The sequence below is a fragment of the Giraffa tippelskirchi genome, chromosome 11 (genome assembly GCF_054371585.1).
Source record: "Giraffa tippelskirchi isolate mGirTip1 chromosome 11, T2T-mGirTip1v1.2.pri, whole genome shotgun sequence".
NCBI classification, from domain to species: Eukaryota; Metazoa; Chordata; class Mammalia; order Artiodactyla; family Giraffidae; genus Giraffa; species Giraffa tippelskirchi.
Window position 1 is genome coordinate 52,201,863 of NC_137285.1, and position 26,806 is coordinate 52,228,668.

General features: G+C 38.3%; 1 protein-coding gene across 12 annotated transcripts in view; it reads left to right on the forward strand.

Moving 5' to 3' along the window:
* Positions 1 to 26,806, forward strand: part of IL15 (interleukin 15) — a 318,782-nt gene that overhangs the window by 244,174 nt on the left and 47,802 nt on the right. For 5 of the 12 annotated variants that reach the window (XM_081543548.1, XM_081543544.1, XM_081543547.1 and 2 more), the window contains one exon: positions 17,290 to 17,411. The exons of 3 other annotated variants lie outside the window; for them this stretch is intronic. The gene's annotated coding sequence lies outside the window, so the exon portion shown is untranslated. Of the gene's footprint in view, positions 1 to 13,731; positions 13,857 to 14,321; positions 14,426 to 17,289; positions 17,412 to 26,806 lie in introns of those variants that run through there. 4 more of the 12 variants (XM_081543549.1, XM_081543553.1, XM_081543555.1 and 1 more) reach the window with 3 other exon arrangements.

Genomic DNA, 26,806 nt, shown 5'->3' on the forward strand with positions numbered 1-26,806 from the left:
AGGACAGTAATTTTTGTTTTCCAACGTAACAAGTCCTAGTTTGAATGATTTCCTCTAAACACAACTTGAACATTTTAGTTCCTCTTTCTCTTCCTGTAATTAATCCTAGGTCACAGAGTACAGCTGATTATCACATTCAGAAATTTTCTTAGCCAGGTCCACAAGTTTTTATTAGATACACTTTCTTTTGTCCATATTATTGCAGGCAGTTATGCAACATGGGTTACCTTCTCTCCAGCCTCTAATAATGATTTCATCACACACTTTCTAGGCTCACTAACAGTGAGTATCCTTGCTACATACTCCTCAGGTGTCTACTCATCACCTGACCTCATATCAATTTCAGTCAGTTATTAATTACTATGTATTTAACTACTCCTAAATTTAGTAGTGTAAGATAAGAATTATTTTATATTTTTGAAGTTCCAAGTATAGAAATTTGGACAGGACCCCATGGCAATGGCTTGTCCCTATGTCAGAATATCTGTGATCTCAGTTGTTATGACTCCAAAGGTCCAGGATTGTCTGAGATTGTACAAGAAATTGGGTCGTATGTGGGGCCTCAGTTCTGCCTGTTGCCTGGGCTCCTTTGTTCTTCTCCACCTGACTTTTTCTATGTGACTAGATTGGACTCATTCTAGTGGTCCACCATTCTCATGGTGGTCTCAGGGTTGTCAGACTCCTCATGCAGCATCCAGCTTCTATAAAAGAAGAACTAGAAACTGCCAAAGCTTGGAAAGCCTAGGTCTGAAATTCCCAGACTGTCCCATTTGTCTAATTTTATCAGGAAAACCAAGTCCGGAGGCCATTTTGATTCGAGAGGAGAGGACGTAGACTCAGCCTCTTGCTGGGCTGTGTGTTACGCTTGTTCATAGAAGGAAGATGTTGATTAGTGGCCGCCATCTTGGAGATCATCTGTCACGCGTTGTGATCCTGTTAAAGCCTTGATCCGGTCATGCCACTGCTCTGTTCAGAACTCTCCATTGCCTTCTCAGTTTACTTCAGGAAAAGCCAAATTCCATTATAGGAGTCAGTAAGGCCCTCAGTGACTTGTCCCTCTGTTACCTCATCTTCTCCTCCTCTTTTAGCTCAGGGCTTTGGTAACTCTGACAACCTTTCTTTTTAAAAATTATGTATTTATTTTCAGGGGAAGGATAATTACTTCCCAATATTGTATTGGTTTCTGCCGTCTCTCAACACGAATCAGCCATAGGTATACATATATCCCCTCCCTCTTGAACCTCATTCCCGTCTCTCACCCCATCCCACCCCTCTAGTTTGTCAGCAAATATGGTAATGTATATGTTTCCCTGCTACTCTCTGCATTCGTCCCACCCTCTCTTTCCCCTCCTGTGTCCACAAGTCTGTTTTCTGTGTCCATGTCTCCGTTGCTGCCCTAGAAATAGGTTCATCAGTCCCATCTTTCCCATCTTTCTTGAGTCCATATATATGCATTAATATATAGTATTTGTTTCTATTCATCACGTGTACTGCTCTGTTCTTGTCTCCGGGTCTTTGAACTTGCTATTCTTCTGCCTAGAATGCTTCCTCTCAGATGTGGCCCACTCCCTTCCCTCATGTGGGGCTTGGCTCAAATACCCGCCTTGCTAGGAGGCTTTCCCTGACAGGTGTACTTCCTGTTGCATTTCCACCCGCACTCTCTCTCAGCTCAAACTCTTCTCCAGACACCCATAACTACCTGTCATACCACCAGGTTTCTGCTACCTTATCCAAAACACTTAGGATCAGATGTCTTTGGAATTCAGATTTTTTTCAGCTTTTGGAAAGGTAATTGTGATAGACCGGAGTTGTGTCTCTCCCTCTCCCCACCAAATCCATGTATAGAAGTTCAACCTCCAGTGTGATGACATTTGGAGACAGTACTTTCAGGAGTAATTCAGGGTAAGTGAGGTCAAAAGGGCAGAGCCCTAATGGACTAGAACTGCTGTCTTTGTAAGATGAGGAAGAGACCCTAGGAGTCCACATGTACAGGGGAAAGGCTTTGTGCAGACCTAGTGGGAAGGTGGCTGCCTGCAAGCCAGGAAGAAAGACCTCACTGGAAACCAACCCTTGCACCACTTGATCTTGTACTTCCAGCCTCCAGAACTATGAGAAAATAAATTTCTGTTGTGTGACCCACCCAATCTATGGTATTCTGTAATGGCAACCCTAGAAGAACAGACTAATGTGGTGACATAATGCCGTTGCTATATATCATGCAACAACTATGGTATACAGTAAGCTTATTCAGGAAGCTACTCAAAAGTGAAACAGATACAAATTCTAAATAGTTTTATGCCAGTTCATGTTTTGTTAACCAATAAATTAAGCAAAACCTTCAGTTCTTAGAGTCTTTTCAATTTAAGATTTTCAGATAAGGGATGATGGACTTTTACATGTTTTATTCAGCTGTGTTTGTTAATTCCCACCTTTCCCCATTTGTACATAAGCTACAGGAGAGCATTTTTGTTATTTTGTTCATTGGCATGTCCCCATCATCTGTTAGTGCCTGGCAAATGGTAGTGCCTCATAAATATTTGCTGAATGAATGCTAAAAAATACGATATATTCAGAGTAATGGAGAATAAAACAAGAGCTATGTCAAGGAAGATCTAATTTATTCATATGTTTTATTTGTTCATAGAATTTATTTGTAATAATTTTGAGTGCCAACTATGGGCCAGGCACTCTTTGAAGCCCTTGATTGGCTTTGATTCAGTCGGAGGTTCAAAGTGCAGGGAAAATCCTGACAACTTTCAGATTTGAATCTTCGGAGTCAGAAAAAGTAAACACTGTAGGAACTGATATGGCTTGTGGCTAAAATGTGAGGGGGAGTCAGGGAAATGGATGAGTTGCATTTTGGAAAGCTCAAGATTGAGAAAAAAGTGGAACAGAAAGCCGAAAATGCCCTGTGAGTCATTAGAAGTACTGCACTAAAGATTGGGTGGGCTATTAGTCCAAGAGATGTTGCTTTATGAGTTCATTGTCAGGAGTTACTGACTGAAGCCAGTTGTGGGAATATTTCTCCAGGAGGCAAATGTATGTAGAGAAGACCAGAGGCCCACTAGTGAGCTGGCCACTCCAGAAAAGGAAGTATTCAGAAAGGATCTTCAAGAAAGGATTGGCCAATTTCTAGGTCTTCAAAAGAGAATGTTAGTATTTCACCTCTTCTAACCCTGGCTTGTGTGTCATACCCACACTGTCTGCTTCTGTTGTGATGGATTCCATATCCCCCATAGGCCTATTCTTCCACAAATCTTTTCTTTTTTTAATTGAAGTATAATTGACATGTAAATTCTAGGATTTTCAGGTGTATGACATAATGATTTGACTTTTGTTTATATGGCAAAATGATCACCACCATAAGTTTAGTTAATGTATGTCACCATAGAGAGTTATCACTTTTTTTATCATGAGAACTTTTAAGATTTATTCTCTTATCAACTTTCACTTATGCACTATAGTATTGTTACCCAGGGACTTCCCCAGTGGTTCAGTGGTAAAGAATCTGCCTGCAGTGCAGAAGACACAGGAGTTCAATCCCTGGGTAAGGAAGATCTCTTGGAGATGGGCATGGCAAACCCACTCCAGTACTCCTGCCTGGAGAATGCCATGGACGGAGAAGCCTGGCGGGCTACAGTCGCATAGAGTTGCAAAAAGTTGAACACGACTGAAACAGCCGAGCACAGCACAATTGTCTCATAGTCACCATTCTGTCCATTACATCCCCGTGACTTACTTATATTCTAACTACAAATATTTACCTTTTGACTCTCTGTGCACATTTTGCCTCCACCTCTGCAACCACCCATGTGTTCTATGAGTTACTTCCTCTAATGTAGCTCTCTCGACAAAACCTCAAGGTTACCTCCTCTCTGTGCATGCGTTCTAAGTCGCTTCAGTCATGTCCAACTCTGTGTGACCCTGTGAACTGCAGCCCGCCAGGCTCCTCTGTCTGTAAGATTCTCCAGGCAAGAATGGGTTGCCTCAGGGGATCTTCCCGACCCAGGGATTAAACCTGCAGCTTTTATTTCTCCTGCATTGGCTTACCTCCTCTCTAGCCAGCTGGAAGTATTGATCACATCCTGTTTTGTGCTCTCTCCACTGATGGATGCTTCTCTAAGTACCTGCAGTATTTTCTATATTGACTCACATTCTTATTGCCCCTCTCCTCAGATAAATTATACCGGTGGTGCAAAGGATGGCAAGAATCATGATGGAGTAGGAAGGGCTAAAGTTTGGAAAACACTGTGTCCTTATATGCCAGACACTTGCCTGGTACATGGTAAAACTCTAATAATGTTATTTTTTATTGTCAATAATCTATCACATATTGCTGAGGGGTCAGGTAATACTAGGTTCTGAGAGAAGGAGTTTGACTGGAAATAAATCATGAGTGATCACATAGCTGTTAGAATGTCCCAGCACATGCTTTTATGTCAGGATCAGGAAGGGAGATAGAATTTTCTGAGAGTCTAATTTGGGCCAGACTACAGATAGAATCTTTACATTCATTTTTAGATAATACAGATGAGCTTCTTAGATGAGTATGAAGGTTTTTAGAACTGACTGAAAAAATAGGGTTGTTTAATATTTCTTTTTCCAGTTTTATTATTTGAGAGGATAATTTTATCAATTGCAAAGTAAATGCTTCAGTAAATGAAAGGAAGTAGAAGCAAGCCACACCCTATTTTCTAAATTCCTTCAAGTAAAAATCCTTTTGTTTTCTTAATTCAACAGTAGTTGCTAAGTATTTTGGAAAAAAAAAAATTCAATAGAACAAAAAAGATGAGAAAGCTTTTGTAAAAATAGTAGCAGCATTAATGTTTAATTTATTTGATGCCTCTTTCCCTGGGAGGCCAAGAGAACAAATATGCAGTCATAGCAATATTATTTGTCACTTTAAAATTTGCAGTAATTCTAAATCTGTGATTTTCAAAAAATTTATATTTCATAGTTTTAACTCTACTTCTAGAAATAAAGAGCCTCATATTCATTGTTTTATGAAGGACCTCTAAAACTTCAGACATGTGGTTTTATGTTGGCATATTAGATTTAATATTGATATAGTTCTCTTCTATACTTTGACCTCTCTTAATTCAAGACACATTCCTCAGCCTCTGTAGTTCATAAAGCATTGGCTTGTAGGGATGGTTTTGAATCAGGTAAGATAACAACAGACCAGAAACTCTCCCAAACAATAGAAGATATTTATGATTTATTGAATACTTTCTCTGTGCTTGGCTGTCTACCAAGTGCTGTGAGAGATAAACACATGAACCAAACATGATGACTTTTAGGAACTTACTATCTAGTGGAGCAATGAATATTTGTATATGAAGAGCCAAGTTACTCAGGACACACTGTCTGTTCTCTGAACAATCCATATTTTCTTCCATTGCTTAATGTACAGACATGCACATCCCTCGTTGAGAATACTTCATCCAACGTCTCTTCCTCACCTCCTTGCCCTGACTCACTTACCTGGTCCAGGTGTCTCATTTTGATGTTGTTTTCTCTGGGAATATTTCCCCTAAGACTCCAAGATTGGGTTAGGTATCTCCCATTCTTAATTTCATGTAATAAATATTTCAGAACAGTTGGCCCTCTCTATCTGTTGGCCATAACCTCAGGATAAACCAACTGCAGATCAAAAATACTCAAAAAAAAAAATTCTAGAAGTTTCCATAAAGCAACTTGAATTTGTAGCTCATTGGCAACTATTTGCATAACATTCATATTTAGTTAGGTATTATAAGTAATTTATACATGGTTCAAAGGAGAAGGAAATGGCAACCCACTCTGGTGTTCTTGCCTGGAGAATCCCATGGACAGAGGAGCCTGGTGGGCTGCAGTCCATGGGATTGCAAAGAGGCATGACTGAGCGACTAACACACTTCAAAGTATACAAGAAGATATGTATAGGTTATAGGCCAATATGTCATCATTTTATAAGACTAGTATCCATGGGGTTCCTTGGACTAGTCCCTGGTGTATACAGAAACAGGGCTGTGGTTAGCATTTACTGTCAGCCACGTGCAAAGCACTTCCACTTCTGTAACCCTCCCAAGCTCTTTAAGGCGTTTACATCCTCACCACTTTTCCGGTGATGCAACTGAAACCGCAAGAGTTTAGGTGATTTGGCCAGGCTTCACGGTGAGATAGAATTAGAGTTTTAACCCAGATCTCTCTCCAGAGCCTGCACTCTTCACCTAGTGGGTGTTGCCTCAGTGTAAAAACTAATATGAGATATAAAGATTAAACGGGAGGAGATAAAATTATCATTGTTTACAAATGAAAGTTGTGAATATTAACAAACTACTAAAAGTAGTAGGTAAGTTCAGCAAGATTACCAGGCAGAAGAATAATGGAAAATCAATAGCACTTTTCAACACTAAATAAGATGTTAGCTAACATAACAAACAATAGAGTACTCAACACACCAGGAAGACACTTTTATTAAAATCAAACAGAATTTACTTGATGATTGTATGGATGGCCCAATATTAGAAAATCAATCAATATGATATTAAGGGATGCAGAGAAAGTTCTTATCAAACTCTTATTTTTTCTTTTTCTTTTTAATTAATTTTTATTGAAGTATAGTTGCTTTACAATGTTCTGTTTATGTCTGCTGTATAGCAAAGTGATTCAGCTATACGAATACATATATACCTTCTTTTTTGGATTTCTTTCCCATATATGTTACCATAGAGCACTGAGTAGGGTTCCCTTAGCTATACAGCCTTTAATCCTTCTCCATCAGAGGGCAGATGGGCTGAAAACCACAGTCACAGGAAACTAACCAATCTGATCACATGGACCACAGCCTTGTCCAACTCAATGAAACTATGAGCCATGCCGTGTAGGGCCACTCAAGACGGACGGGTCGGGGAGGAGAGTTCTGACAGAATGTGGTCCACTGGAGAAGGGAATGGCAAACCTCTTCAGTAGTCTTCCCTTGAGAACCCTATGAATAGTATGAAAAGGAAAAAAGATAGGACACTGAAACAGGAACTCCCCAGGTCGGTAGGCGCCCAATATGCTACTGGAGATCAGTGGAGAAATACCTGCAGAAAGAATAAAGAGATGGAGCCAAAGCAACAACAACACTCACTTGTGGATGTGACTGGTGATGGAAATAAAGTCCGATGCTGTAAAGAGCAATATTGCATAGGAACCTGGAACGTTAGGTCCATGAATCAAGGCAAATTGGAAGTGGTCAAACAGGAGATGGCAAGAGTGAACATCGACATTTTAGGAGTTTGTGAACTAAAATGGACTGGAATGAATGAATTTAATGCAGATGACCATTATATCTACTACTGTGGGCAAGAATCCCGTAGAAGAAATGGAGTAGCCATCATAGTCAACAAAAGTCTGAAATGCAGTACTTGGATGCAATCTCAAAATGACAGATTGATCTCTGTTCGTTTCCAAGGCAAACCATTCAATATCACAGTAATCCAAGTCTGTCTCCCCACCAGTAATGCTGAAGAAGCTGAAGTTGAACAGCTCTATGAAGACCTACAAGACCTTCTAGAATTAACACCCAAAAAAGATGTCCTTTTCATTATAGGGGACTGGAATGCAAAAGGAGGAAATCAAGAAATACCTGTCAAATTTGGCCTTGGAATACAGAATGAAGCAGAGCAAAGGCTAATAGAGTTTTGCCAAGAGAACGCACTGGTCATAGCAAACATGCTCTTCCAAGAACACAAGAGAAGACTACACATGGACATCACCAGATGGTCAACACCAAAATCAGATTGATTATATTCCTTGCAGCCAAAGGTGGAGAAGCTCTATACAGTCAGCAAAAACAAGACCAGGAGCTGACTGTGGCTCAGATCATGAACTTATTGATAAATTCAGACTTAAATTGAAGAAAGTAAGGAAAACCACTAGACCATTCAGGTATGACCTAAATCAAATCCCTTACGATTATACAGTGGAAGTGAGAAATAGATTCAAGGGATTAGATCTGAGAGACGGAGTGCCTGAACAACTATAGATGGAGGTTCGTGACATTGTACAGGAGGCAAGGATCAAGACCATCCCCAAGAAAAAGAAATGCAAAAAGGCAAAATGGTTGTCTGAGGAAGCCTTACAAATAAATAGCTGTGAAAGGAGAAGCTAAAGGCAAAGGGGAAAAGGAAAGATATATCCATTAGAATGCAGAGTTCCAAAGAACAGCAAGGAGAAATAAGAAAGCCTTCCTCAGTGATCAATGCAAAGAAATAGAGGAAAACAACAGAATGGGAAAGACTAGAGATCTCTTCAAAAAAATTAGAGATATCAAGGGAACATTTCATGGAAAGATGGGCACCATAAAAGAGATAAATGGTATGGACCTAACAGAAGCAGAAGATACTAAGATGAGGTGGCAAGAATACACAGAACTATACAAAAAAGATCTTCATGACCCAGGTAACCACAATGGTGTGATCACTCACCTAGAGCCAGACATCCTGGAATGTGAAGTCAAGTGGGCCTTAGGGAAGCATCACTATGAACAAAGCTAGTGGAGGTGATGGAATTCCAGTTGAGCTATTTCAAATCCTAAAAGATGGTGCTGTGAAAGTGCTGCACTTGATATGCCAGCAAATTTGGAAAATGCAGCAGTGGCCACAGGACTGGAAAAGCTCAGTTTTCATTCCAATCCCAAAGAAAGGCCATTCCAAAAAATGCTCAAACTACCACACAATTGCACTTATCTCACATGCTAGCAAAGTAATGCTCAAAATTCTCCAAGCCCAGCTTCAACAGTACGTGAACTGTGAACTTCCAGATGTTCAAGCTAGATTTAGAAAAGGCGGAGGAACCAGAGATCAACTTGCCAACATCTGTTGAATCATCAAAAAAGCAAGAGAGTTCCAGAAAAACATCTAGTTCTGCTTTATTGACTACGCCAAAGCCTTTGACTGTGTGGATCGCAACAAACTGTGAAAAATTCTGAAAGAGATGGGAATACCATACCACCTGACCTGCCTCTTGAGAAATCTGTATGCAGGTCAGGAAGCACCAGTTAAAACTGGACATGGAACAACAGACTGGTTCCAAATCGGGAAAGAAGTATGTAAAGGCTGTATATTGTCACCCTGCTTATTTAACTTCTATGCAGAGTACATCATGAGAAACGGTGGGCTGGATGAAGCACAAGCTGGAATAAAGATTGCCGGGAGAAATATCAATAACCTCAGATATGCAGATGACACCATCCTTATGGCAGAAAGTGAAGAACTAAAGAGCCTCTTGATGAAAGTGAAAGAGGAGCGTTAAAAACTTAGCTTAAAACTCGACATTCAGAAAACTAAGATCATGGCATCTGATCCCATCACTTCATGGCAAATTGATGGGGCAACAGTGACAGACTTTATTACTTTGGGCTCCAGAATCACTGCAGATGGTGAATGCAGCCATGAAATCAAAAGATGCTTACTCCTTGGAAGGAAAGTTGTGGCCAACCTAGACAGCATATTAAAAAGCAGAGACGTTACTTTGCCCACAAATATCCGTCTAGTCAAAGCTATGGTTTTTCCAATAGTCATGTATGGATGTGAGAGTTGGATTATAAAGAAAGCTGAGTGCTGAAGAACTGACGCTTTTGAACTGTGGTGTTGAAGTCTTGAGAGTCCCTTGGACTACAAGGAGATCCAACCAGTCCATCTTAAAGGAAATCAGTCCTGAATATTCATTGGAAAGACTGATGCTGAAGGTAAAACTCCAATACTTTGGCCACCTGATGCAAAGAACTGACTCATTGGTAAAGACCCTGATGCTGGGAAAGATTGAAGGCAGGAGACAAAGGCGATGACAGAGGATGAGATGGTTGGATGGCATCATTGACTCAATGGACATGAATTCGAGTAAACTCCGGGAGTTGGTGATGGACAGGGAGGCCTGGCGTGCTACAGTCCATGCGTTTACAAAGAGTTGGACACGACTGAGCTACTGAACTGAACTGAACTGAACTGAGCTATGCAGTAGATTTTCATTAGTTATCTTAAATAAGAGTTTGATAAAATTCGATAGAGTCATCCAAATAAATACATATATGGATTAATGATATCCACTAATACATTTCTAGTAAACATCACACGTATTATATAGAACTTTAAAAAGCATTTTCTTTACTTTTTAGAGATTTCAATGCAACTATTTAATCAGAAACTGAAGACCAAAATAATAGTAACAACGCATTTTCACGGAGTACTCACTATGTGCTAAGCAATATTTTAAGTGCTTTATATGTTTTGCTTATTTATTTAAATATTGATAGACTCTTAAGGGGCTTCCCAGGTGGTGCTAGTGGTAAAGAATGCACCTGCCAATACAGGAGACATAAAAGATACAGACTTGATCCCTGGGTCGGGAAGATCCCTTGGAGAAGGACATGGCAATCAACTTCAATATTCTTTCTTGGGGAGTCCAAAGGACAGAGGAGCCTGGAGGGCTATATGGTCTCAAAGAGTCGGACACAGCTGATCAACTTTGGACGCACACACACACACGCAGACACTTCTTTACTTATCTTTGTTTCCTGTATCTTTTTGCTTCCTCCCAAAATTATTTCAAACAGGGTAAATGAAGGGTGAATTTTCAGAGGTCCATATGCCTATGGATATAGTCATTTTGTTGCACATTTAAATAATGGTTTTCCTGGATATTTAATTCTAGGTGCAAGGCTATTTTTCTTCAACACTGTGCAGACTCTATTATCTTCTTGTGTCAGGTGTTTCTTTCAAGAAGCCTGATGTCTGTATGACTTTTGTCTGCTTTCACGGTAATGAATATTTCCAAGGTTTCTCCTTGGCCTGAATATTCTTGAATGCACTAAAATATTCTCGACTCTGAGTTTTTAATTTATCTTCTTTGCCACTCTATTATCTTTATTTTGAGGTCTTATATTTGCAATTTTAGAAACATCTTGATTATTATATTCTCATTTCTGTCCTTTTATTTTGTTTACAGACCACAAGTGGACAGAAGTTGAAATTTCTGCTTTCATCTTCCATGTCATTTGACTCTTCCTTCATTTTCCTTATCTAATTGTTAGGCCCTAATGCCTCTGAGGACAATGCCTGATCTAACTGTGTAGCTCATTCATTTACTCTGCAGTGGTTTTCATCCTGCATGCAAGCTATTTGGCTAATTCCTTACTTTATCAGTTATTTTTAAAATATTTATTATACCCATTTATTTCTTCACCATTTCTTCCTCTTTTTTCTTCCTCTTGACTCATGTTTCCAAAATCCTTCTTAACTGCTCCAGTATTTATTATTTCAAAAAATTGTTGGAGTATAGTTGATTTATAATGTTGTGTTAGTTTCAGCTGTATAGCCAAATGAATCAGTTGTACATATATACATATTCAGTCTTTTTATATTCTTTTCCCATTTAGGTCTTTATAGAGTATTACATAGAGTTCCTTGTGCAATACCGTAGGTTCTAATAGTTATCTATTTTATATATAGTAGTGTGTACAAAGCAACTATATCCCAATTAAAAAAAAAAGATGCATTCTGGGGGAAGGTGAGGGATAAATTGGGAGATTGAGATTGACGGGTACACACTGCAAGGTGTTTATTAGGTGTTTATTATTTTTTAAAATTCTTGTTTAAATTCTTAGTTCTTCCATTAGACTTTCTCCACCTGGCATATATTTTTCCAGCTTTTGTCACTCTTTTATGGAATTCCCTATATATTGTTCCATGTAAGATCATATTTCTTAAATGGATATCTTTGTTAGCCTAGTATTATTAGCTGAAAGACAAAGCCCTTGTCTCTTGATACAGTTCTCCAAATGTGTTGGGTGGGGCACCCTTCAGGTTGAAGACACTTTGTTGTCATTGTTGTTCAATTGCTAAGTCATGTCCAACTCTTTGCAACACTATGGACTGCAGCATGCCAGGCTTCCCTGTCCTTCACTGTCTCCTGGAGTTTACTCAGTTTCATGCCCATTGAATCAGTGATGCTATCTAACCATCTCATCCTCTGCTGCCCCTTTCCCCTTTTGCCTTAAATCTTTCCTAGCATCAGGGTCTTTTCCAATGAGTCACTCTTTGCATCAAGTGGCCAAAGTATTGGAGCTTCAGCTTCAGTATCAGCCCTTCCAATGAATATTCAGGGTTGATTTCTTTCAGGTGAACTGGTTTAATCTCCTTGCTGCCCAGGGAACTCTCAAGAGTTATCTCCAGCACCACAGTTCAGAAGCATCAATTCTTCTGAAGACTTTTTACTGGATTTAACAATTCCATGGCTCTGTACTCTTCCGATACCTTGTTTCCCAAGTATCCTTCCCAGTCTTTTGCTGTTGGTGCCCTGCTGTCTGGTAGTTATGATGGAAAGATCAGTGTTCTAATGATAAGAGCAATGTTCATAATGTTCTAATGATGAATAGAATAGAAGGATGCTAATCTACACGGAGTCCAGTAAGAGAAAAGATAGTGACCATCACCATTATTTACTTGAGTCCAAAGAGAGAGGTTTTATTTCTACAGAGATGAATGTTTGTGATCCCAGCATATGGTTGTGATACTTTTAATGCTATTTGCTTAGAAGGCTATGTCCTATAGCTGAATGAAGATAATTTTCTATCTCATAGCTATATTCTAGAAAACTTTTTAGTTTCCTTTGTTCACTGAAGTTAATAGTGCAGCCTCTGTTATTTAGGGATAGCTCTGGTGCAAGAAGCAGCCTCCTACATTTACCTTTCTGTAATCCTCTATGATAACAAACAAAAAAGCTCTCAAAAAAATCTAACATTTTAAACTACAAAAATGCAGCCGTCTTGGGCATCTTGTACAAGTACATCCAGAAGAAAGGGTCAAAATCTTACAGACTCTAACAAATATGTAATCCCATAGAAGGAATTGAGTATTTCAATCCCATGGAGGCACACTGAATATTTAATGATGTCTATAGCTCCAGGAGTTGGTGATGGACAGGGAAGCCTGGCATGCTGCAGTCCATGGGGTTGCAAAGAGTTGGACATGACTGAGCGACTGAACTGAACTGATAGCCTATTTTCTTGGAAGAAAAGCTGAGGAGCTTGGAAAAACTAAAAAGCAGAGAAAAATGGAAAGCAAAGTTTAGAAAGAATAAAGGAATAGCAGTCTATTCATAGTAGTAGTTTTAGTAACTATTAAATAAGAATATTTAATGATCTCATGTCTGTGTCTCTAATAAAATCGTCTATAAGATTTTTCTAGATTTCATATATAAGTATTAATAATATACAATATTTGTTTTTCTCTTTCTGATTTACTTCACTGTGTATGGTAGTCTCTAGGTCCGTCCACATCCCTGCAAATGATCCAGTTTTGTTCTTTTTCATGGCTGAGTAATATTCCATTGTATATATGTATCGGGGGAAAAGGGGAAGGCAGGATGAATTAGGAGGTTGAGAATGATGTATATACACTATTTATACCATGTATAAGATAGATAACTAATAAGAACCTACTGTATAGCTCAGGGAACTCTACTCAATCCTTTGTGGTGACCTACATGGGAAGGAAATCCAAACAAGAGAAGATATATGTATATGTATAGCTGATTCGCTTTGTTTACAGTAGAAACTAATACAGCAGTGTAAAGGAACTATACTCCAATAAAAATTCATTCAAAAAAAGAATATTTAATGAGACCAATGAAAGAAGAGGTAGAGAGCTAAAACTTTTTTAAGTCTCCTAACTGAGGGGCAGCCATTCTGTTGGCTGTTCCCAGATAATGACACACAGCTCTAATGGAGAAGAAGGAACCCACCAGTGCTGAAAAGGTCGGAAAGTTCCACCATCCAGTCCAGGGAAGAGAAGGCCCGCAGCCCCACGGACCACATGGAACTTGGCAATGTAAGCACACTGCCAGTTAAATAAACTTGATTGATAGAAACATCCAGCCACCTAGTTTTGTAAGCACTACTGCTTTGTTCTGTAGACTTGAGAAGTTTAATCTACTTATCAGGAAGGAACCTACAAGCAATGCCTTAGAAACAAGACCTTTGGGATTACTACAGCAGATCTATGGCCATGGTGTTGATTCAGAGATTCAATGCTTAGGATAAATCATTTGACCCATTTCATAAAAAGCCCAATATTTGGAGTGGGAAATATCAGAGGTCTAATCAGCAAGAAATATAAAACCATAGGAGAATGGTAACCATCTCTCGTGAACTGGAAATGGGTTGCTGAGGAATTATCAGGTTGAAGTACATATGTGGTTAATAAAAGGTCAACTTTGACTTAGATTTTTTTTTTTCCTTAATTTTAAATGTCGTTTCTGAGGATTGTGGTAATTGTCCTTTTTGCTTCTGTTAGGGATTGGTGAGAAGCAAGAGAAATGTGTGAATCCAGTTATTTGCCAGCGGGAGATATGCTGTATAATTAAGCTGTCGTTTTCACTGATAGGTTATTATCAGCAGGTAATAAGAAATGCACATCATTATAAATTGTCACACGGCATTTCATACCACAACAGATGAGGTATGTCTTCCACGGCAGCACCAAGCAATCATGTAGAGATTGGTGCCATTATAGCAGTTATAAATCACAACGTACACTTTAATAGTTAAACAATTATCTGTAGTGGCAGTACTGGAAAATTGTTTAGTAATGATTGGCTGACTTTTATGATGAAGAATAATTTTGATATGGATCTTTTTCTATAAATACCTGAAGAAGGCAAGAGAAGAACACTCATTTGAAATGTGAACTTAGGAGCTTTCTGGTTTGGAGCTCATTTATCTTTAACTGCAAATATTTGAAGGATCAGAAAGTCACCAAAATAGCTTTCCATATATAACTTTATAGAGTTTAAAATTATATGTATTTCATATTTTTATTCTAGGTAGATAGATACTGCATATAAGACTAAGGATGCCCCAAATCAAGTCTAACTGATTTTCTCTTTGGAAAGCCACAAGTTAACAAGGGAATGTCTGGGCTTAAAGGATAAAAGGAAAATACTGCTTTGTTCTTGAAGGGCTAAAGCTAAAGTCTTCTCTCCCATCTTTCTGTTTCCTTTCTCTGGGTATTATTCCTGTGTTATTTTTCTTACTTCTCTCTCTTCCCTCATCACAATTCTTACGTTCTTCAAAACTGAGCTCAAAGCTGCCCACTATGAAAACTTCATGTGGACTGACCCAGCTTTCTTTTATCCTTTAATTCTGTTGTCTTAGACCTTGCTCTACTCATGGAAAAGTTTAATAGACTTCTTTGTGAGAATTTTAAAATCATATCGAGGGGTGTATGTGTTTCTAACTAGACCACTGCAGACCAAAGTATCAAAATGTTTGCTCCCAGGATTTGACCCAGTGAAGAGCTTGCCCCAGAATGTAAATGCACCACACCACTAACACGTATTTCGTTCATCTGACTTTTTTTTCTCTAACAAGGCTTTTCTGAAGAAAGATTTAGTGCATACTTCAGTTCATTTCAGTTCAGTCACTCAGTTGTGTCCAACTCTTTGTGACCCCATGAACCACAGCACGCCAGGCCTCCCTGTCCATCACTAACTCCCGGAGCTTATCCAAACGCATGTCCATTGAGTCGGTGATGCCATCCAACCATCTCATCTTCTGTCGTCCCCTTCTCCTCCTGCCCTCAATCTTTCCCAGCATCAGGGTCTTTTCAAAAGAGTCAGCTCTTCGCATGAGGTGGCCAAAGTACTGGAGTTTCAGCTTCAACATCAGTCCTTCCAATGAACACCCAGGACTGATCTCCTTTAGGATGGACTGGTTGGATCTCCTTGCAGTCCAAGGGACTCCCAAGAGTCTTGCTTACTTCATTATAAACTGGTATTTGAATAGCACCGACCTAGACTGTGAGAGGAGAAGGCAATGGCACCCCACTCCAGTACTCTTGCCTGGCAAATCCCATGGACGGAGGAGCCGCCAGTACTCTTGCCTGGCAAATCCCATGCACGGAGGAGCCTGGTAACGAGTTTCCGCTTCAGCATCAGTCCTTCCAATGAATATGCAGGGTTGATTTCCTGTAGGATGGACTGGTTGGATCTCTTTACAGTCCTCCAAGGGATTCTCAAGAGTCTTCTCCAGCGCTACAGTTGAAAAGCATCAGTTCTTTGGTGCTCAGCCTTCTTTATAGTCCAGCTCTCACATCCTTACATGACTACTGGAAAAACCATAGCTTTGATTGTATGGGCATTTGTTGACAAAGTGATGTCTCTGCTTTTTAATATGCTGTCTAGGTTTGTCATAGCTTTTCTTCCAAGGAGCAAGCACCTTTTAATTTAACAGCTGCAGTCATTGTCCACAGTGATTTTGAAGCCCAAGAAAATAAAGTCTGTCACTGTTTTCATTCTTTTCCCCATCTATTTGCCATGAAGTGATGGGACCAGATGCCACGATCTTAGCTCAGGCTGGCATAGCAAAGTAGCATATCTGGACTTTTGGAGGCTGAGAAGTGCAAGATCAAGATGCCAGCCGATTGAGTTCTCTGGGGGAGGCCTCCCTTCCTGGCTTGCAGATGGATGCCTTCTTGCTGTGTCCTCATGAGGTTTAGAGAGAGAGGAAGGAAACAAGTGCTCTAATACCACTTCTCATGACTTCACATTAATCCCATCATGACGGTCCCACCCTTATAACCTCATTTAACCCTAGTCACCTTCCAAACCCCATATTCAAATACCATTACAGTGGGGGCTAGGACCTCAACAGAAGAATTTTGGTGAGACACAGCTCAGTTTATAACACAGTGTCTCTTGTATATAGTCCCATAGTACTTCCTGTCATGTTGCTGACTGGTGCTTCCAATCATTGCCCCTCACTTCCCATGACAGTATTTTAGTCTTCTGTATATGGACCAGTCATGGGGTCTTGGGGTGGAGTTGATGGTTTTGAGGTAGGAGAAGTGGAGTAAGGGTTTGCCTGGGTCTGAATTCTCCCTGGAGTAGGTGTCTAGACATAGCTCCAAAACTTTTTTTAGAATGTAGGGCAGCTTAATGCTTCTTTATCCCCAATATTTGGTTCTTATCACCAGTTCCAGGGCAAGAGTAAAAAAGTCCTCCTTTTAAATAAGGTATGATTATTTCTTTTCCCAAAGGAAGCAGCTATAGTCAGCATAGATATGAGTTAAATTATGAGGAAGACTAAAGATTTTAGGGACAGTTAATTTGAAAAAGTTCCTATTGACTTCTGGAGCTTTCTCCATATGAGTCTTCCTTTCTTTTCCAGTATCATCAGATACAGAAGTAATTATAAATTCAAGGAAGGGAAGATTATTCAGTACATAATTTTTAATCTCTTTATCCTGCCTTTGACTCCTACAGAATCCATTCCTACATATGGTCACGTGGCTGTTCAAAATAATGTCTCATCATGTGCCATGTTGGTGATGTCACAGGAAATCAAGAAGTCAATGTTAGCAGATAGCCAGCATATAGGAGGTCATGTAAGTAAGGTTTTAAGAATCACATCATGCAGTATAGACCCATTTATGTAATAATGTAATTAACAATAATGAAGATGTGCAAACTGGGGGATATTATATATGTACCTGAGATTTTTAAGAAGTGAGCATCTTAGTAAAAACTAAAATGCCATTTGTCATAGAAGGTTGAAAGCATTTTCTGAGGACAGAGAACATTGTACATAACAGAGGTGGGCAGATTTTCTTCTGAAAAAAGCCAGACGGTAAATATTTTAGGCTTTTCCAGCCAAATGATGTCTATTGCAACTACTCAACTCTGCCCCTATATACTGAAAGTATTGGGAAAGTATAGACATAGATGGGCATGGCTTTATCCTAACAAGACTTTATTTACAAAAACAAATGGCAAGTGAAATTCAGCCTGTGGGTCAGTTTGCCAACCCTTGGTGTATTAGTTGAAGAAATTCTACCTCTCACCTTTTGCTGTTATTAAGTCAATTAGAATTAGAATTAGATATAGATTTAGATATAGATATAGACTTAGAATCAGATAATAAAGGTAATGCAGCGATCCAATCTCTGAATGATTTTACAAAGGTCAGGAGATCAGAGAATAATATAGATCAGAGTTCTAGAATGACTATTTGAAACTTTTGAAAAGAGAGAGCAATGTAAAATCAAGTAGTCTCAAGAACTAAACAAAATAAAGTCACAGAAATGGAAATCCAGAGACCTAGCTTCTTTTTGATAAAGTGAACACATGTGTTTAATTTTACTTTCAGTTATAATATATAACTGTTAGAAAAATTTCTGTACCATGTGTTTAGATCAGAATATGCAGTAGAGTAAATACAGGGGTTTATGAAAAGTGAAACCCTTTACAAGAATCCTAAGAGGAAAAAAATAATTCCTTGCTTATGCAATCATTTCTGGCATAATAAAATAATAAAGTCAATATAAATTGAAAGAAAAAGAATGAAGAAAATGTCCTTTGTTTATAATTACCTACAAAGTCAGACATATCTTCTAACTTCATGTGTTTCTTTGAAACTGCTCTGTTTCCTAGAATTTTTATTAAGAATTCCCTAAACTTGAGAAACAACTTACTGACAGTCTTAGAGATAAACACATTTTATGTGTTGCTACCACTGAAGGCTCAAAGAAGAAGTTGAATGTTGAGGAATAGAACTTGGGAGACTTTTGTCACAGCAACATAGCTCTAAACTGTCACTGTTTATGAAAATGAATAAACATATTATCTAAAAAATCCCATTATGATCAATTCTGGGGCAAAAACCAGGGGAATTTTCATTAAGTGAAATCATACTTGAAATATGCAAGAAATTAAGCAGGAATGTCCCCTCAGTGGTTTTGAAGTCATAACAAAAGTACTTTCTGTTTATTGGAATTCTTTATTCCTAGTTTTTGAGCAGGTGGTTTCTTGAGTTTAGGGATTCTCAATAAAAATGCAGAGCAGCTTCCTTTGGGGTCCTTAAAAACAACCCTTTTGATGGTTTGTGGAGACCTGCAATAGCTGTTCTTATCTGTGGGGGAACGTCTCAAGATTTTTGTTTTATTTATTATCTTTCTGATTATCAAAGTACCATGTGCTCACTATCATAAGAGTGAAGACTACAGAAAAGTGTAAAGTGAGAGAAACATTACCAGTAATGCAATAACTAAGAGGCAGATTATCACATGATTCTTTCCAGGGCTATTTTTTCTACATGGTTGATATAAAAAATATTGAAGATTTGCCTTGTACTTTTGTCTGTCTAACAGCAAACTGTGACATTTCCTTGTGATATTACATAAGTTGATATTATTTTTCATGTGTATATAATACAATTTAAATATATCATAAGCTATTATAATGTCATTAATTTGTGGTTATTAAAAAAAAACTTCAGTATTTTTTTTTTATAAATCTCTGTCCAGATTTTTGAAATTTTTATTAGGAAAATTTTCTAGGAGAATTCAAATGTTTAAAGTTATAAATGGTACTCAAGACATATTCCAGAAAATATGTACAGATTTACATCTTCATCATCCCATTGTACGGAGAAGGCAATGGCAACCCACTCCAGTACTGTTGCGTGGAAAATCCCATGGACGGAGGAGCCTGGTGGGCTGCAGTCCATGGGGTCGCGAAGAGTTGAACGTGACTGGGCGACTTCACTTTCACTTTTCACTTTGATGCATTGGAGAAGGAAATGGCAACCCACTCCAGTGTTCTTGCCTGGAGAATCCCAGGGACGGCAGAGCCTGGTGGGCTGCCGTCTATGGGGCCGCACAGAGTCGGGCACGACTGAAGCGACTTAGCAGCAGCATCCCATTGTGAGTCTTGGTGACACTACAGTCTCTTCAATGCTGACATTTAACAATTTTAAAGCAATCTTTCCTGGTTCCATGATGAGCAGTGGATTGGACCAAAGGTAATTCTCATCTTGGAAATCACGTATTAATAGAATGGGACTGGGGAAAGACTCACAAACTAAGTCTAAAGCAAAACTCAGAGATAGTGAAAAAGCTGTAAAATCTGAAGTGAAAAGCTGTAAAATCCAAACCTGTGGGCTGTAGACTAAAGCACCTGAGGAGGCATTTGCACAGGAAGTTCCGTTGAGGGACTGAGAGAAATGGAAGTATGCAGGGGGCCCTGTGATGACATTTGTCAGCAATCACCAACAGGAAGGAAAGAGCCCAGTTCTGCGTGGGGACTGAGCTTGAGCAGGGAGTTGTTGCCAGGAGAAACGGAGAAAGGTTCTTTGTCCCCATGAGTGGCAGATCTCAGAAAGCACGTTTTTCAAAAAGGAGGGAAATGCATTGGTACGAAAGTGGCTGTGTCCCTCAGTGATAGCTTCACAAGACTAGAGGAGGTCAGAACTGATACGAAACCTCCTCTTATAAACTCTGATGGACTTCAGGAGGTGCATCCTGACAGGTGGGGTCGTGTACCAGATCATATCCTGGATTTCCTGCCTGGGGTTTCCTCCTGATGGAAATGTGGGCAAGTTAACAGGCTAATCTTTGCCCAGTGAAATGTAGAAGTTAGTAACACATTCTTGCAAATCTTGCCCCTTCCTCTGCCTGGGGGGGACTGCAAAGGTGCCGTTTCTGTAGCTCCGTGCACTTAAGAATGGCCAGGCTGCCTGGGCCCTTCCTTCTAAGACTTTCACCCCGTCCTGCGGCTTTCCCATTTTTACCTTCTCTTGCTTTCTTGGAAGTGCACTGTTTACTAGAATCCTTTTTCTGTGCCTAATGATGATGTCATATCTTTTTTATTTGCTTGAATTCCATTCGAATTTCTTCAGATTCATGAGTTCTTTAAGAAGTCTATTGTTTATTTTTCACACAACTGAGAATTGAGAAAATAAACTAAGAGTTTATTATTGATTTCACAGCCAGAATTCTATCATAAACATTGAATAATTTTAGTTCTTTAAATGTAATGACGTGCTTTGTGGTCCAGCACATGGTCACCTTTGGCAAATATTCCAGAAGTAGAAGAGTGGATTTTTCCATTTTGAGGTACAATGCATCATACATGTCAGGTAGATCAAGTATTTTTTTTTTCAGGCAGGCCTGCTCTATCCTTGATGAATTTTCTTTCTCTGTTGTTCTCTTAGCTTTTGAGAGAGATATTTTAAAGTCACCCAAATGATGGTGAATTTGCCTTTTTCTCTTTTCTCTAGTTCTACTAGCTTTGCTTTATAAACTTTAAAGCTATAATTTTTAGGAGGCTGCATTTTTTATGATGATATCCCCCTAGTGGATGGACCTTTTACTGGGTATGAAATGCCCACCTATCTTTCTAGTAAGTGACTGGCCTTCAAGTCTGCTTTATCCAAAATTAGTAGAGCTCCTCCAGCTTTTTTTTTTCAGTGTTTGCATGATATATATTTTCCCCTCCATTTCACCCTGACATTGTCCTGTAACAAGAGGTAGCTGTGTTTTACATTTTTGTTTTCAACTTAATCTGGCAATCGTAATCTTTTACATATTTAGTCCATTTTCATTTAATATAATTACTGATATAGTTGGATTCATATCTACCAGCCTGCTATTTGTTTCCACTTGACTCATCTCTTTATGTAGTTTTATCCTTTCTTTCTTGACTTTATATGGATTAATGAATTTTTTGCTATCCTTATTTCCTCTACTAATTTATTAATATTATTTCACCTTTATTTTCCCTTAAATATTAAATATATCTTTTAAAATTGTAGCTCAAGATATTAATTGTTACCTAGATATTACAGTATGCATCATTTGTATATTACACCCTATCTAATGATTTTTTAAAAGAAGAGAGTATTTCAGTGTGATTTAAACCCTTCCAGAGGAATATAAACTCAGCTTGTTTTAATGAAGGGAGATTATCATTGACACTTAAACATGCTCAAAATTTCATAAGAAGAAAACTATTTTCAATTTTATTTATGAATATCAATGAAAAACTCTTCAGAAAATTATTCACAGCTCATTAAAGGAATTATGTATTCATGATGAAGTAAAGTTCATTCCAGGGATGAAAGATTATGAAGTCTATTAAAATATTTCATTGTAATAGTTGATCTAAGGGAAAAATCATATGTTAATTTCTACTCATTTGATAAAATTTAGCAACCATTCTGGATGTTTTAAAAAAGAGAGACAGCTCAATAAAGAAAGAGTCAAACATTTTATAACCATGACAAAACAATAAACTGTATGTTCACACATACACATACACAAACTTAGTCCAGTGACATTGTCAATAATGGCTAAATGCTAGAGGTACCTCTGTTATTTCTGCTCAAAGAACAAACAAGATAATTGTGTTTACCTCTCACCCCTGTTAGTGAATGTTGTACCAGAGATATTAGTTAACAAAACCAAACAAGGCAAAGGAATTTGAGGTATGAAATTTAGAAAAGTGTAAGTAAAACTGTTATTTGTAAATGACTTAATACTTAAAAAAATGGAATCTAGCTGAACATTTTCTATTGCTCAATTCCAGCATCTAAAAGAGAGAGAGAAAAAAGGTAACTCTGACTCATTAAAAGAAATCCTTTGGTTGGCAAAAAAACAAGCCAAAGCAAAAGAAAAACTCTGGAGAAATTCTAAAGGAGAATGATAAGCTGGGAAAATATATCTGCCTCTCAAATGACCAGGAGTTTTCTCTCTAAACATATTTTAGGAATCGTGGGAGTGTAAAGACATACAAAGCAATAGAATAGTGTGTGTTAGTCACTAAGTTGTGTCCAACTCTTTGTGATCCCATGGACTGTAGCCCGCCAGGCTCCTCTGTCCATGGGATTCTCCAGGCAAGAATACTGAAGTGGGTTGCCATGCCCTCCTCCAGGGAATCTTCCTGACCTAGGGATCAAACCCAGGTCTCCCACATTGCAGGCAGATTCTTTACTAACTGAACCAAGTAGGCAAAGATAAATGAACATTATAAAATACAAATGGTGGGCTTCCCTGGTGGCTCCATGGTAAAGAGTGTGCCTGCCAGTACAAGAGACACGGGTTCGATTCCTGGTTCAAGAAGATCCCACATGCCACAGGACAGCTAAGCCCATGTGCCACAAATATTGAGCCTGTGCTCTAAAGCCTACGTGCCGCAGCTACTGAAGCCCGAACACTCTAGAGATTGTGCTCTGCAACAATAGAAGCTGCTGCAATGAGGGGCCCATATAACCAACTAGAGTAGCCCCCACTCTCTGCAACTAGAGAAAAGCCCGTTCAACAACAGACTCATTACAGTCAAATAAATAAATAATACAAATAGCATTTTGATTCATAAAAAATATGTTCAACCTCATGTGAAGTGCTGCTTGTTATTTAATTTTATTTGAGGAATGTGGAAATATAAGTATATTTGCTTCCATTTCATAAGGAAACTTTTAAGTATTTGCAAGAACTAAAAATGTTTGCCTAAATCAAGACAGGAAGGTGGAAGAAAAACAGGTAAACAGGGAGAGGAATCAGGGTACAGTTTCTAAAATGAATGTCTTTTCTTTTTGTTCTGTTTTTCAACTATGTACATTACTTTTATAAAAAAATAACAAACTTTAATTTTTTAATTACATAAGTTTCAGCTGTAAAACCTTATAATTTGACATCTGTATATGTAGTGATCACTTCCTCAAGTCAATAAAATATAACTTTTTTCCCAGATTTGAAAAGTAAGAAATGCATTTGAGTCTAATTTGCTTTCTTAATTACTGTAGATATTAGATTTCATAAAGTGTTCATTTGTTGTTTGTATTTTTACTGCAATGATCTTTGTTATTTATATTTAGAGATATTTTTTCTTACCAAATTTTATAATCCTTTAAAAATATAAGGAACAGTACATTTTAGTATTTTTTTTCACTTTTCTTACTGTTTACCCTATCATTTGGTTTATTGTATATTAACTTATAGAATTAATTTTTATTTTGTCAACTCTGTCAATTTTATTATGTTGAATTTTTAAAAATTGTTTTAAATCCTATCCCCAAATCAGGCTTTTATATATTTGTTTCACATCTATTAGATCTGGTTCCTCTTTATTACTGTTCTACTTCAAAATTATTCTCACTGTTTTCACTAGTAGATTTTTCCGAGATGAACATAAAGATTGTAATGTCGATTTCATCTCCTATGAAATAATTTGGAAAAATATCTCTGTAATACATAGTGTTTCTATCCAGGAATAAAGTATACTTCTCAAATTATTTGTCTTTTTTGCTTTTTAGTTTAGCTTTATTGATTTTTATGTAGTTCTAATATAGTCTTTATCATATTTATTCTAATTGTACACTTTTGTCAATAATGTGAGTTATATAATTTCTTCTACATATTTCTAAAATATACAATGATGAATATGAAAATTATGGTTATTCAGTTTTTATTTATCATTTGTTTTGCTCCAAACCATCTTAAAGAACTTGCCATTTCAGTCTTTGTGATATCTCAGGTACTGTATTTAGCTTTGTTGTGTTAAATACTTGTTGAATTTATGAAAGTGATGGTCTTATTTTTTTGAGTAGTTTTAGCTAGAATTTCTTATTTTTTCTACTTTATTAATCAGAAATTTCAAAAAAGTTCCAAAGTATAGCCACCAAGGTGTCTTATTCTTACTCCTGAATACAGTGGGGACACACTGATTTGTTAGTAGGTTAGAAGTTGGTATTAGTTTCAAGAAGACTTGATTATGTTAAGAAGTAACTATTCTATTCCTTTTATTAAGAATTGATTTTTTTAGGAGAATGGATGCTGAATTTTGTGAAATGCATTGTGGCACACTATTAGAATTTGAAGCCCTGCCCTAGCACTTAGGAGCACTCCATCAAACGCAGGCTAGCTACTGCTGCTCTCAGCTTTGTCTTTTGTAAAATGGACATAGCAGGTGTTGGAGCACCTGTGGTTTAAATCACACCCTATTTTTTTCAGAACACCATTCTTAGTAAGTCACTCACCTTCAAAAAAAAATCCATTTGCTTCTTCTAGTCAGCAAGATTAAGAAATAAGTCTGTCTTCTGCTTTTCAAGGCTCTGTTTATTCAGGAAGGAAGGGTGGAGTTGAGTTAGATACTAAGTTTTGAGATGTTTAAGTTCTCATAAGTAGGTGATAAGGTAAAGTGTGTTTATTTTTGTCTTGGTGTCCTAATGTGCATAATATTCAAAAAGTTGTCAAAATACTCTGACTGGTTAGTCATCTGCCCATATATATGGAGGGCTAGTCACCATATATATAAGCATGAACCTCACTGCCAATCTATTACTAATAGATACCAATACTAATACTATCTATTAGTAAGCTTACTTATTCATCTTCTGCATGTGTGCTTCAGTCCTACCTGACTCTTTACTACCCTGTGGACTGTAGCCCGCCAGGCTCCTCTCTCCATGGGTTTCTTCCGACAAGAATACTGGAGTGGGTTGCCGTCCCCTTCTCCAGGGGATCCTCCTGACCCAGGGATGGAACTTGCGTCTCTTATGTCTCCTGCATTGGCAGGCAGGTTCTTTACCACTAACTAGTGCCGCCTGGAAGCCCCATTTTATCTTCTATCTTATCTTAATTCTGATTTTCTTATATAGGTGATTATTCTAATATTCTGTGGAAACCTCACCTGAAATCTTAACATTTTTTATGAGGCAGTTGAGATTTGTCTACTGTGAGTAGTAGTAAACTTACGTTACAGAACTATAATTTGTACATTAAAATGTACAGAAAGGAGGTATACCTTTTATTTATACATATTGTATAATTGTCGTTAAAACACTTTGTGGTTTTATTAAAACTTGTTAAATTATTGATTTTGTGATAGAGATAATACTTAGCACTACATATGCCAGCAAATACAAGCACATCCTTGTTAAGAAGTTATTTTCTTTGGAATGAAGGGTCCTTTTTTTAATTTAAAACATTTTAGAAAATGTGTTTGTTTGTTCATTTACTTTTGGCTACCCTGGGTCTTGGGCGAGAGCTAGTCGCAGTGAGCAGGGGCTACTCTCAAGCTGTGGTGGCTTCTCTTGCTGTGGAGCACCGGCTGTAGTGTGCTGGCTCAGTCATTGTGGCTCAGGGGCTTAGTTGCTCCACAGCATGTGGGATCTTCCCGGTCCAGCAATTGAACCCATGTCCCCTGCCTTGACCGGTGGATTCTCTACCACTCGACACCAGGGAAGTCCAGTGGAGGCCCTTTTGAAAGACAGATCCTGCAGATCCTCTGAGCCTCCGTCTACCTATTCAGGCCATGCTTTTAAACTATCTCTGCTTTAATTGGCTTACCTTCCTTTATCTCACCTCACCACTGCCTCTCACATGCAAGTATGGCTCTCTCCTTAGCCATCCTCACCATTCTTTTGTGGATTTTGGCAGAAACTTCTGGATCCCTTCCAGGGAGGAGGCTTGGGTGTGTTAATTCAGTCCCTCTCTCTGCCTAGTTAATCCTCACCTTTATTTTCCTATCACATTTGGCTGCCTGTTTAGTGGGGGTATCCTTTTTTGTTGATATCCATCAGGAATTCCAAAGCATGGGCCAGGACTAAGCCTTGCCACCAAATGTACTCTCAACCCACTCCACCCGGGGTGCTGATCCCTCAGTGGAGAGTTTATCTCTCATCTGTCATCTCCTACCTGTTTTAGCTTTCTCTCCCTCCTGGCTGAAACATTCACTTGGATCTTCTGATCTTGAGAATTTTCTACCTGTCTCTTTCTACTTCTACCGTAAAAGAAACTCTATTTAGACCCACTTTCATTTTCAAGGAGCCTCAGGAAAGCCAAGTGGTAGGAATTTTCCAAACAGGAGGTGACATTAGTTTAGTTCTGAGAAGGGCATGGTGCAAGGAAGTAAGCCAGCCTTCCTGCTTTTCTGCCCTGGTGCTGGCGCTTACTAGCTGTGTAACTTTGGACCAGGCATCCCTGTTCCTCAGATTTCTTATCTT